This window comes from Oryctolagus cuniculus, chromosome 1 (assembly GCF_964237555.1).
Source record: "Oryctolagus cuniculus chromosome 1, mOryCun1.1, whole genome shotgun sequence".
Taxonomy (NCBI): Eukaryota; Metazoa; Chordata; class Mammalia; order Lagomorpha; family Leporidae; genus Oryctolagus; species Oryctolagus cuniculus.
Window position 1 is genome coordinate 139565525 of NC_091432.1, and position 13301 is coordinate 139578825.

Sequence of the window (13301 nt, forward strand, 5' to 3'; positions counted from 1 at the left end):
GGGGAAAGGGGGTGGGGGAGGGGAAATAAGGGGCTTCAGGGCCATACAAGAAAGGGGAAATGCCTCTCTCCAGAAAACAAGCGGTCCTGGGGGAGGGGAGCAAGAGGATGGAGGCACCGGGGCGGCCAGGAGTAGGCAGGAGGCTCTGTCGCCCTGGAGAAGGGGCCCAAGAGACTTGAAGAATCTGCCCATCCGAAAGCAAATGTGTCAGTTGTGCACTTGCCAGGCCTGGTGGCCCATGCACTATTCAGGAGCCATCATGTTCTCCACAATCCAGGTAGGCCCAGGATATGGTCCTCAGCTTGGCAAAACCCCCAGCCCCCAAATACCCCAGCCTGAAGGAGGTAGGAGAAGAGGAGGTAGATCTGGGCTGCACATCCTAGGGCAGGACAGGAGTGGTGGCAACTCCAGAGAGACTGACTGAGGCAGACGAATCAGGGGCCCTGAACCATCTCAAAAATGTGCAGAGATCCACCTCGTCCTGCAGGTGGGGTAGGGGCTGCTAATGTCTGGTCATAGCACATTCCCTGCACGACACCTGCCTTGGCCAGCACCCACATGCACTCTCCGTATGGTGAGAGTCCCTGCTCCCTGGGACAGGGCAGACACACAGCAGCTGCACCACGAATATTAGCCCACAGCTAACGGGCTCACAGCCATGCAATCAGCAGCTGTGGACAGGCTATTTCATATGTGCCAGGCCTGAGCTTTTTTTTTTTAAAGATTTATTTATTTATTTGAAAGTCAGAGTTATGCAGAGAGAGGAGAGGCAGAGACAGAAAGAGAGATCTTCCATCTGCTGGTTCACCCATAATTGGCCCCAATGGCCAGAGCTGCGCCAATCCAAAGCCAGGAGCTTCTTCCAGGTCTTCCACATGGGAGCAGGGGCCCAAGGACTTGGACCATCTTCCACTGCTTTTCCAGGTCATAGCAGAGAGCTGGATTAGAAGTGGAGTAGCCGGATCTCGAACCGCAGGCCTAAGCTTTTTGTCCACAAATATCTTATTTCCTCCCTAGGCTGGCCCAAGAGGCCTGCTGTGAACTTGCTTTTCCCTTTGACCACCAGGACGTGGTAGATGTGAGCTTGTCTTTTAAAGCCCAGGCTTTCAGAGGCTTTGAACTTGAGCTTCCACTTTCTCCACGTAAAGACCAGAGCCTGGAACTCCCATGTGGGTGCAGCGGCTCAAGGGCTTGGGCCATCTTCTACTGCTTTCCCAGGCGCATTAGCAGGGAGCTGGATCAGAAGTGGAGCAGCTGGGACTCGGCACCCCTATGGGGTACCGGCATCGCAGGTGGCTGCTTAATCTGCTGAGCCACAACACCAGCCCCCAGTTTTGTTTTCAAAGTATTATGTTCTTTTTATTCCTTTGTAGAATTTCATTTCCTCCAAAGAGGATGCTGTGGGACCCAGACTTGTTGACAGCACTCTTTTAACTGAGCGTGAGATGCTTTTGACTCTTGGAGTTCGCTCATGGCCTGTGGGCCTGAAGAAAAGACAGGGGCAGAGACAGGGGCAGAGGATCACCACTATCTCCCTCACCGTCACTCGCTGGGGACACACGTGAACAGAACACCCTGTGACAGTTGTCATTCATAGTGGAGTCTCTTGTGTGAACCCTAACAAATAATAGAGCCGAGAGGTGCCCAAGAGGCCCTCACACACGACCGCCTGATGAGAGTGGTCCCTGAAGACCCCCGGAGCCAGCACCTTGCACAGGCACACCCAACCTTGCCCAGAACATGCTTCTGCGAGGACATCTGCTCCTGGTTACCGACCCCTGAGGCAGAATCTGATGTGGTCCTCTGTCACTGCCTTTAAGACCACCGCCTGGCCTCGGTCTTCTAAATGTGCACATAGCTCCCTGTGGCACACCTGCTCCCCTGGCCCTGCTCTGCTGTCCCCGGACACACTTGCTACTCCGTAGAGAACCTCTGCTTACGTAAGTAGGCCATGCTTTCGCTGCCTCAGGACCTGCGGCCTTTCGGTGACCACAGCCAGTGACATCTGACTATATATAAACAATGTAAACAAATGGGGCGGGCAGCTGGGGTAGCTGCCCCTCAGGATGCCTATGTCCTGTATTCGAGCACCTGAGTTCAAGCCCCAGCTCCACTTCTGATCCAGCTTCCTGCTAATGTGCACCCTGGGAGGCAGCAGGTGGTAGCCCAAGTACCTGGGTCCTTGCCACCCATGTATGAGACTCAGATGGAGTTACCAGCTGCTGGCTTTGGCCTGGCCCAGCTCTGGCTGTTGCGGCATTCAGGGAGCAAACAAGCAGATGGAAGAACTCTCTCTTTCTAATAAATATTTTTTCTAAAGATTTATTTGAAAGAGTTACACAGAGAGAGAAGGAGAGGAAGAGAGAGAGAGAGAAAGAGAGAGAGGTCTTTCATCTGCTGGTTCACTCTCCAGTTGGCTGCAATGGCCGGAGCTGAGCCGATCTGAAGCCAGGAGCCAGGAGCTTCTTCTGGGTCTCCCATGTGGGTGCAGGGGCCCAGGGACTTGGGCCATCTTCTACTGCTTTCCCAGGTGCATTAGCAGAGAGCTGGATTGGAAGTGGAGCAGCCAGGGCTCTAACCAGTCCCTATGGGATGCCAGCACTGCAGGCAGCAGCTTTGCCTGCTATGCCACAGCACCGGTCCCTAAATAAATATTTTTTAAAGAGATTTATTTATTTATTTGAAAGCTAGAGATACACAGAGAGAAAGAGAGACAGAGAGAGCAAGAGGTTGTCTATCCGCTGGTTCACTCTCCAGATGGCCACAACCGCTGGGGCTGAGCCGGGCCAAAGCCAAGAGCCAAGAATTTCTTCCAGGTCTACCGTATGGGTGGCAGGAGACCAAACACTTGGGCCACCTTTTCTCTGCTTTTCCCAGGCCATTAGCAGGGAGTTGGATCAGAAGAGGAGCAGCTGGGATAGGAACCGTCACCCAGGCAGTGGCTTGACCCACTGCACTATAATGTAGGCCCCAATAAACAAGCCTTAAGAGTGTGTGTATGTCAATTATTATATTCCACATCCTTGCCCCCACAGAAGGGAGACTTCAAAGCAGAGACACAAGGGGGAGCGGGACTTGTTCAACAGTGAGAGAGTGAGCGCACACTCGCCTGCGGGGGTGGGCCACCCCACAGGGACACTTGCCCGCATGAGTGGCCCGAGAGAGAACGGGAGAGGTCAGAGACCCACCAACAAGAGCCAGAAGCCAAAAGACCAAAGGGGCCACACCCACACGCAACAGCTGTCCCCTTTACGGGACGGGAGGTGGGGCCCCAGCTGAATATACAAATGGGGGAGGGGTTCAGTGTTCGGGAGGCTCCCTGGGAGGTTCACGGCACCTCCACATGGCGTCCAGATCACGGCGTCTCCTACTTCCTGGTCTGGAATGAGACACAGGTGCATCATGGGACAGTAGGCCGACTTGATTCCCGTGGAAGGGATGGAGTTAGGAGACACAGCCCAGGCTGGCTCCCAGGAAGCCCAACCCCTGAGTGGCTCCTGGCTTCCTTCTGGTCCCCAGCTGGGTCACTAGGTCACCAGCCCTGACCCTGGAGGATCCCTCTCCTAAGCAGCTGCGTGTGTGCGTGCAGACGTGCGAGGCGGCACTGGGAGCTGTTCCCACTCTAAGGAGGCGCAGGAGGGTAAAATACGGTAAAGTGACTGGAGAGCGTTGCTGAGGCAGCAGACTCTGAGCGCTGTGGGTGAGCGGTCGGGGTGGGGGCAGAGGCAGTTCCTCTGGGGTGCTGTGCGTGGTGCCGGCAGGACCTGGAGCTGCTGGGCTCCATGCCCTTGGGGGCGGCTCTCCTGTTCCCGCGCGCACACACACACACACACCCATTCACAAAAACAGTGCTGACGCACTAGGCTGGGGACGACAGCCCTCAGCTGTTCCCCTCCCGCCATGAAGGTGGCTCCAAGTAGAGCCGAACCTAGGCATCGCGGGAGACTGGTAACGGGATTCCCCCCCCCCCCCGTTGGGATGCACCGTCCCTTGTATTCACGGTGGTGATTAGCAGCGTGCCCACGCAATCCTCCTGTGCACATGAGCTCACCTCTGCATGACGCAGAACACCAAACGCAAGGCAAACGCCGCATAAGCAGCTGTCATCCTGTGCTGCTTGGGGACACGCGACGAGAAAGCAAGTCTGTGCACGTCGGGTCCAGGTGTGCTTGGTTGAGTGGGCAGGTGCAGACCCCTCCAGATGCTGAGGGCTGAATGACCCCCTAAAACCCAGCGCTCTGGCCCATTGCTACCCAAGCCAACCTGCACTCACCTGAGGCCCCGCCCTCCCTGGCTGAGGGTTTTTTCTCCGCCTCAGTGCCCAGACTCCTTCAGAGAGCAGAAATTGTCTCCAGCAGCGCTTCTGTGCAAAAGGGCCAGGAGCCTGGGCTGCCTGCGGCTGGGAGCGCCTGGGCCCCGGGTCCCGCACATCAGCAGGTGGCCCAGGAGGGAGACAACTGCTCCCGAGCCCCAGCCCGGCCCCAGGCGGCAAGCTGGTCCCAGCGGAGTCAGAGCCTCTGGAGCAACAGGTGCTGGCTTGTGGACACTTAGAGATTGAAAGGTACCCAATTACAGGCTTGGTGGAGCTGCTTTCTCTAAATTAAGAAAGTGCCGATTCCTCCGCTCACAGAAACTGCTGACGGCTTTGTTTCCAAGCTGGCAGGAGCAGAAAGAAGCCGAAAACTTATTTCGCAGGTTCTGCTCATTCAAGGCTATTTTTAGATCTTTTTCCTAAGTAAGTGCACCAGAATAGCATTTGCCTTGAGAATCCCCATCTGTCGGGAGCCCTGGGCTCCACACGACCCAGGCTGGGCATGGAGCTGACCCAGGCTGGGCATGGAGCTGACCCATCACCAGGCGGCAGGAGGGAGGAGGGAGCTGCCCTGCACCAGCGTTCAGGGAATGCACTAAAAACAGTCACAGGCATTTTACATGCTCATTAAACAACTATGGATAGGTTTTATTTATAAACCGAGAACCACACAAAAAAAATGCCCTTGGCTTTTTAAAACCAAGTTCAAATAGTCCCTTGTATTTAAAGAGGTCTCTTTTTAAAAGGCCACACAAGCTTATCTTGGTTGTTAAGATAAAAATTAACCTATGGAAAAGAAAGCCTACTCAGAAAGCTATAAACAGGCTCCTGCCACCTCTCCCTTCCGGTGGCTGGTGGCCGCTCCCTCCCTCTCACTCACAGCACCCCCTCCCCCACCCAGGGGCGGGGGGGGGGGGTGACTCACGCACTTCTGTGGAAGTGCAGGCGGTGCATGATACACAACAGAGAATGGGAATCTGACATATGAGTAGCCTGGCCCACAGGCCCCGCTTGGAAATGACATTTGGTTGGACTCACCCAGGAAGCTGAGAGCTGGGGGCTTCCCAGGCCAGGTTGGAGGCCAGGCAGGGGTGAAGTGGGGGATGTGGGGGGGTGCTGCCCTGCTTTGCCTGGCCTGGCTGGGGCTCTGCATACCCTCTCTCAGCCTTAGCTAATTCCTCCCTCGCCGGATCACCTGTGTCTTCAATGCCATTTTTCTCCTACAGGTCAAAAAATCCTGCAAGGAAGATTGCAGATTAAGTTAAACTTTTACTACCAAGGTAATAAACTCATCCCAACCACAGCCCCTCTTTAGGGCAAAATGGACCAGCAGGGGTTTCTAAAATAATTACCAACAGGAAATCATGGGTGTGAGAGTTCTCTCTCCTCCTCTCTTCTCTCTCTCTCTCTCCCTCTCTCTCTCTCTCTCTCTCTCTCCCTCTCTCCCTCTCTCCCTGTCTCTCCTTCTCTCCCTCTCTCTCCCTCTCTCTCCCTCTCTCCCTCTCTCCCTGTCTCTCCTTCTCTCCCTCTCTCCCTGTCTCTCCTTCTCTCCCTCTCTCCCTGTCTCTCCTTCTCTCCCTGGCTCTCCTTCTCTCCCTGTCTCTCCTTCTCTCCCTCTCTCTCCCTCTCTCTCCCTCTCTCCCTCTCTCCCTGTCTCTCCTTCTCTCCCTCTCTCCCTGTCTCTCCTTCTCTCCCTCTCTCCCTGTCTCTCCTTCTCTCCCTGGCTCTCCTTCTCTCCCTGTCTCTCCCTCTCTCCCTGTCTCTCCTTCTCTCCCTGGCTCTCCTTCTCTCCCTGTCTCTCCCTCTCTCCCTGTCTCTCCCTCTCTCCCTATCTCTCCTTCTCTCCCTGTCTCTCCTTCTCTCCCTCTCTCCCTCTCTCTCCCTCTCTCCCTATCTCTCCTTCTCTCCCTGTCTCTCCTTCTCTCCCTCTCTCCCTCTCTCTCCCTCTCTCCAAATCCATAGCGCTCAGGAAAGCCAGCACTAGAAACTTGCTAAGTGCAGTTATGACACAGGGTTTGCCAATGGTGGTGAAGTTCACGTGAAACCTGAGCCCAGCCAGTGGCTTCTTATCTGTGTCCCATTCCGGGAAGCAGGAGTCAGCGCCTGCACGTATCGCAGGCATCGTGGTGAGGGCCTGCTTCCCTCCCCCTGCTTCTTCTGCTAGGGGGGGCGGGCTGGAACACACAGATTCCCAAAGGACGCCTCCAAAGTCAATGTTTAACCACTTTATTGGCTTTTGGCGGAGCCAGGTTGAGAGAAGGAGGCCAGGGACAGGGACGGGGCCAGTCCTGGCCATCCTTTGATTTTCACACTGCACAGCCCGCTTTCCCACTCGAATACCCCGGCTGCCACTGCTGTCACACGAAGCCATCAAAAGCACTAAGAAAACAAGGTCATTGCAAAGTCCTTTCTTAGAAGGCAAGAACCGGCAGCGAGGGCTTGCGAGGCGGGCAGGCTGGTAACTCCCACTTCCTCCCTCCCGTTTTCCTCTCTCCTTTTTCTCACCTAGCAGAGACATCAGGGAAACTGTTCAAAAGAAAGACAAGCAAGTGTTCTCTTGCTCACAAGCTTTCTTTAAGCAACAGGCTGGCAAAGTTCGCCTGCGCAGCCTGATCATCTCGCAGAAGCACAGAGCGGCTGACGGCTCGCTGGGCACTAGGAAACAGGGCTGCCCCTTTGTCGGCCATGTGGACAGCAAACCATTCTGGGGAGCCCAACCTGAGAACACCTGCACTTCTTACCCTCTGCGAAGACAGAGGACAAAATCCCCACTAGAATGAAATGATGACGTGGGTGGATCTCCTACCATACAGAACCACTCTTACGGCTTGGGGAAAACAGTGCCATATTTGTGACAAACAAATTTACTTAGGTGGCAGCAACAGGGGTCTGAAGAACCCTGAGATAAGCCAGCGGGCTCCTGGGGTCCACAAAATATGCACTGGTTGGGGGGGGGGGTCACCGTACTGCAAGTGTAAAGGTAACAAAGACAGGAGCTTGGACAGGTACCCCCCCCCCTCCCCGGCCCGGCACCATGTGGCACCTGCTGGAATCAGACACCAAGTGTGGTGGGCGTCACCTGCTTGTCCAGCTTACTCCAATCCAGAAGTCCTAATGAGGCTGCCAAGCAAAACAGCCCACCTCCTCCCACCAAGGCCTTGGGTCCCTCCCGCAAATCTGCAGGGGGAGTGGAAGGGGGGCTGGGAGCACCATCTGCTGCAGGGGACAAGGAGAGGTGGGAGAAGAAAGCCGGGTCCTGGGAGCAAAGGAGACCACGGGGCCAGCTGCCCCTGAGTCTGTGGATCTCTTTTTCCTGACTGGCTCCATTTAAGCTGAGGCTAGAACCAGAAGGGTTCAGATACAGGCGCCAGTGCCCTATCCATGGGCTTGTCCCCATGGCTGGCTCACTTGCCCAGGAGCGGCTGTAGCTGCCCACCCCTCTGGCTGGCGTGGGTGCTGGAGGAGGCCACCCACTGTCCCCTGCCCCATGTCCTCTCCTTCTTCTTGCTCTAAGGCAGACTGCATGAAGCTGAGGTCAGGAGAGCACCCTGGGCCCACTGTGGAAGGCAGGCGGCCTTGCAGCCCAACCACTCTAGCAATTTGCCAAGAATCACACTGCTGACCACTGGACAACTGGTGCCTGCCCTGCCTCGAAGTTATGGAAAGTTTTTTTTTTTTTAATATTTATTTGAAACAGTTACAGAGAGATGGGGTGTGTGTTTGTGGGGGGCTTCCATCTGCTGGTTCACTCCCCAAATGGTTGCAATGGCTGGAGCTGAGCCAATCTGAAGCCAGGAGCCAGGAGCTTCTTCTGGGTCTCCCACAAGGGCGCAGGGGCCCAAGGACTTGGGTCATCTTCCACTACTTTCCCAGGCATATTAGCAGGGAACTGGATCGGAAGTGGATCAGCCAGGACTCAAACTGGCACCCATGTGGGATGCTGGCGCTGCAGGCGGAGGCTTTATCTCACTGCACCACAGCAATGGCCCCCAATTCAGGTTTTAAGGGGTCTCTTCCCAGCCCAGGACACAGAGACCAAGACCCCCAAACTACATATAGAAATATGAGGGTTGTGGGTGGGAGGGACGGTATGGGGGGGAAGCCATTGTAATCCATAAGTCGTACGTTGAAAATTTATATTCATTAAATAAAAGTTAAAAAAAAAAAGAAACATGAGGTGGTTGGGGCCGGCATGGTGGCTCACTTGGTTAATCCTCCGCCTGCAGTGCCGGCATCCCATATGAGCACTGGGTTCTAGTCCCGGTTGCTCCTCTTCCAGTCCAGCTCTCTGCTGTGGTCCGGGAAGGCAGTGGAGGATGGCCCAAGTGCTTGGGCCCTGCACCTGCATGGGAGACCAGGAGGAAGCACCTGGCTCCTGGCTTCGGATCAGCACAGCTCCAGCCGAGGCGGCCATTTGGGGAGTGAACCAACGGAAGGAAGACCTTTCTCTGTCTCTCTCTCTCACTGTCTAACTCTGTTAAATAAATAAATAAAAATCTTAAAAAAAAGAAAAAGAAAAAGAAACATGAGGTGGTGCATGAGCCAGTGGGGCGCTAAAGACCCCAGTCAAGAAAATCTCTCCAACCTCCCTTCAGGAGGAAACCCTTTCAGCAAGAATCTCAGTAGCAAGAAGCGCCAAGGCCTCCATCACTGTCAGGGAATCGGTCAACAGAGGATGTGTGAGCCCTGCAGCCCGCCAGTCCCTTCTTGCCCCGTGGGCTGTGTGCCCTGGGGCTCTCAGGGCGCTGTCTACCCATTTGTTAGTGGCTTTGCACCAGGCACCAAGCCGGGTCCATAGCACCGAGCCCCGAGGGGACTGGAGGGAGCTGGAGACCTGGCCTCGGAGCCCTGGGCGGCCCAACTGAGCAGGGTGCTGGCATTTGCGGCTGGAGAGGAGGACATGCGTTAAGGCAAGAGTATTAGTTTGTTCCTTGTTGCTGTAACAAAATCCCTGAGGCCGGGTACTTCATAAAGAAAAGCAGTTTATTTAGTGCACGGTATTGGGGGCTGAAAGTCCAAGATCCCGTGGTCCCTCTGTTCAGCTTCCTCCCATGAGGCCCTCGGGGCGGGTGGCTTGGCCATGCCTGGAGAATCCCCACTGAGCAGGGGAGAAACCCGTGCCCACAGCCACCCAGGGCTGGACTTGCTCGTTCTGCAACAGCGCCCTCTTGTGGTAACTGATCAGAGCACCACACAGTCCCTGAGGAGGGCGGGGTCTTCAGTGACCAAACCACCTGCCACCAGGTCCCACCATCCTGATGCTGCCACACTGGGGACCAAGCTTCCAGCACATGAACCTTTGTAGGGGAACCACATCCAAGCCACAGCAGCAAGTGGGGCCTGGCTGCATAAGAGATGCACTGTGTCCCGGGCATGGATGGCAGTCCCCTGCCTCTTTCTCTTGCAGAAGGCCTCTCCTCCTCCAAGCTCAGCTGCCCACACCTCTGGCCACAGTGAGTGCCAAGGATCTCAGCTAGCGCCCTCACAGGCCTCTCCTGTGAGTTGGGACCCAGGGAAGGGAGCCCCCTTCCTGCCTGGAACTCAGCTATGTGGCTGGGTGCTTCCCTCAGACACAGGCCCAGGGGACAAAGGCACACAGCAGAGACCGCACATGCTGGGAGTCAGACAGCAGCCTGCAGCCTCAAGGCGCGGCCCCTGGGTGCCAACCGCACCCATGATGAAGAGTCCCAGTGCCCCAGGCTTTCAGACTGTTCTCCAGGGATAAGGTCGGAAAGTCTGTAGAATTTTAGTTTACCTTTGTAGGGACGTGGACTCCGTAACAGTCAGACTGTAACTTCATACAGTGTGTGAGAATACGAGAGTCGTATATTTGTGACTCCGAAAATGTTTAACCAAATCAACTATAAATTCAGTCGTTAGCTCATCAGATGGAGCACGGTTCAATAAATCTGACATTTTTCAACAGCAAAACTGGAAAACACATAAGGCAAAATTAAAATAGGGTAGAAGAGTGTTCACACAGGAACCAATCTCCTATCAAACTCCCACTCGTTAAAAAAAAAAAAATCCTAAATAGGTTTCTCTGTTTTGCTCAGTAGCTTTAAAACAGTTGTTAATCATGTTCACATCAAGGAGCCAAAATCCGTTCAGTTATTTCTGAAGCAGGGACTCTGGAGCCTGCTCTGAGTCTCCCATGCTTGTGGGACGAGAGTTATGTCACACAGTTAATCGTTTCCAGGATGCCTGCAGTCAGGGTAATGAAAAACTTCTTGTGCAAGCGGCTATTAATCAGTGGTGCGACATTGCAACATGTGTCCCGAAGCACGTGTCGTGGGAGCAGGGTACAGGCCGCATAATGCAGGCCAGTGTTCGTGCCTCTGCTGACCTTTGCCGAAGCAGAACTGGAACCATGTGATGTGAGCTCCCTGCCAGCAGTCACTTATGGCCCACAATTAAGTTGGATGATAAGGAGAAATAGACATTTCAGTTCCTTCAGAGCCCTAGAAGGAAGCTGCTTTGAAGTCCTTGACTTCTGGCACAGGGTCGCGGCTGGCTTGGATGCAGCACTCTTGATCATTATATTAAAAAAAAAGAAAACACTATCCCTTTGACATTGAAATCAACTTAGTTTGCACGAGTGGTTCTTGGCATTTGTGCTAGAAACAATAGACACGACCCCACAGGAATATTATTTTATACACAAGGAAAACAAAAGGGTCAAAAGAGGCTGGGAGCCAAAGACGTAGGCATACTGCATCAGCTCTCGGTCCGTCATGTTTGATGTTCTTGAGCAACCCTGTTAGCGAGAAACAATTACTTAATCCTGCCAGTATTATCCAAAGAGAACACTTGCGAAATACGTCAGACAAATATGCTGTAATTATTACATGAATAAAGAGATTGTGCAGCATAAACTGTTTGTGTAACATCAAGACAAACTCTTCGGGAGCCGACCAGTAATTAGCCACGTAACAACAATGAGGCCTGTGTCTGAGAGGAGGTGGGATGACTTCATGTGGTCTTCTGCCCACAGAGTGGTCACAGCGGACAGCGTTGTTTTCAATAACACCTTCACCTAATGATTCCTCTGAAACGGAACCACTGGCCACATGCACATTCTAGTAGCCAGCTAGAGCAAGCCTGGTTCCCCCACTGGATACTGGAAATAATAAATCATCAAATTTCATCTTATCTGTACTTTTTTTCTTTTAAGAGAAGGACTCTCAGATTCCATCATCAGCAAATGCTCACTGAACTTGACATCCTGCCCAAGGTCCGACAAGCTCAAACGGATGAGCAGTTTTGGCATCACGGTATAAACACCCAACACTGGCACAGGAACTTAAGAGCAGGGGAGACAACTTTCCGTAAAGCACAAAACACAGCCGATGCTGGGATTTCAGTAACTAACTTCTGATTGTTACTCCTTGAAGGCCTCGTTTCTAGATTGATCTACTTTGCTTTGTGGCTCTTGGTTAAGTCACTGGGGGCTGAGTGAGCAGAAATTCTATCCCGGACCACCCACCCCGATGACAAAACAGGGGCAGCCTCCCTGGGCTCTTCCTTACGACACACGCTTGTAACACAACACAGCAGTGAATTCCACCCTTTTGGCTGCTGCTAAACGTGCCATCTGGGGAGTAAAGTAGAACTCAACAGACGTCAGTTTTGCCGCCCGAGTGACCAGGAAGCTCCTCTACACACCTTGCCGAACAGTAACAGCCCGTGCTGTGTACACACGCTTAACTAGGGCCAGTGGGTGAGGGGAGCGGCGGTGGAGGAAGCGCACGGACAGCCACCCAAACTCTGGTCTTCCATAGGCACCAGCAAAAGCACTCGCAAAAACTGTCTAGAAAACTCTGTAAAAATATCTCAGAATGTAGCCAAAGACTTAGCACCAATCTGAGGATCATTTACTCCAGGAAAAAAAGTAACTGAACCTCAGGCAGAACAGGACGTGACATTTTTTTTAACTTGCTCTGTTCCACCCTCTTGTCCCAGCACCAAATACACTTTGAAAACCAAAGGGCTTGCAATCATCGTAGTCACGTGTCTTGTCCATTCCTGGAGCTGTGACAGAATACAACAGACTGGAGCATTTGTAATTGAAAAGAAAACTCAGTTCTCACATTCTTGGGGGCTGGCAGGTCCAGTATCTGGCATCTGGTGAGGGCCTTCTTGGTATCTGGTGTCTCATGTTACAGCATGGTAGAGGGCAGCACACCATGGTGAGAGAGGAGAGAGAGCGAGCAAGCGAGCGGGAGCTCTTTTATAATAAAGCCACTCCCAGAACAACTAACCCACTCCTGTAACAATGGCGTTAGTCCATCTGTGAAGGTGGAGCCCACAAGGTTTAATCATATCTTAAAGGTCCCGCCTCCTAATACCGTAATAAGGGACAGTTAAGTTTCAACATGAGTCTTGGAGGGGACATTTGAACCACAGCACTGTGCAAACTGACAGTTGTCCAAGATCCCTGGTCCTAGAACCCTGTCATGATCTGATCTGTTGGTCAGTTCCCTGGAGACTCACTAATGGGCAAGCCCCTTTCACAGGCCTTGCCTTTATTTGTCCTGACTCATTGGAAAGGGCTTTTACCCACAGAGCATTTGCAGGCAGTAGTCAGGGACAAGTGCTGACTATCAGAGCCAGCTGGGGCAAATGAGAAGCAGGTCAGAAAACCTAAAAAGGGAAACTGGGGAATGAGACATCCATACTGGGTCATGAAAACCTCAGACATATTCCACGGAATCTGGAAGGCCACCTGCACGTGTGGGGCTATGTGGAGACTCATGAAAGACTGAGTGAAAGACTCTCACCTCTGACTGACCATGAGGAGGAAGTGAATGCTAAGGCAGAGCTGTCAACCGTCGGCCGTTCGTGCTTCAACGTGCTCACAGAGCCCCTCAGCAAGGGCTGGAGGCTTCGCAGTTCTAGGCACTTAAGGAACTGTCAGTCCATTCGCTGAGCTGACTGAGCACAGACTTCCATGACCACATACAACAAATACAGAATTAGCCCTGCAAGT

The 13301-nt window shown here is 53.4% G+C and overlaps 1 long non-coding RNA gene across 2 annotated transcripts; it reads right to left on the reverse strand.

Moving 5' to 3' along the window:
• Nucleotides 1-708: 708 nt before the first annotated feature.
• LOC103348611 (uncharacterized) lies at nt 709-13086 on the reverse strand. 2 transcript variants are annotated; one of them, XR_011379000.1, is made up of 3 exons: nt 12403-13086; nt 10068-10243; nt 709-5549 (listed from the first exon to the last, which is right to left on the reverse strand). It is a non-coding gene; the product is annotated as an uncharacterized lncRNA (long non-coding RNA). The 2 variants fall into 2 exon arrangements; XR_011379001.1 differs by having other exon boundaries at nt 10068-11069.
• Nucleotides 13087-13301: the final 215 nt, after the last annotated feature.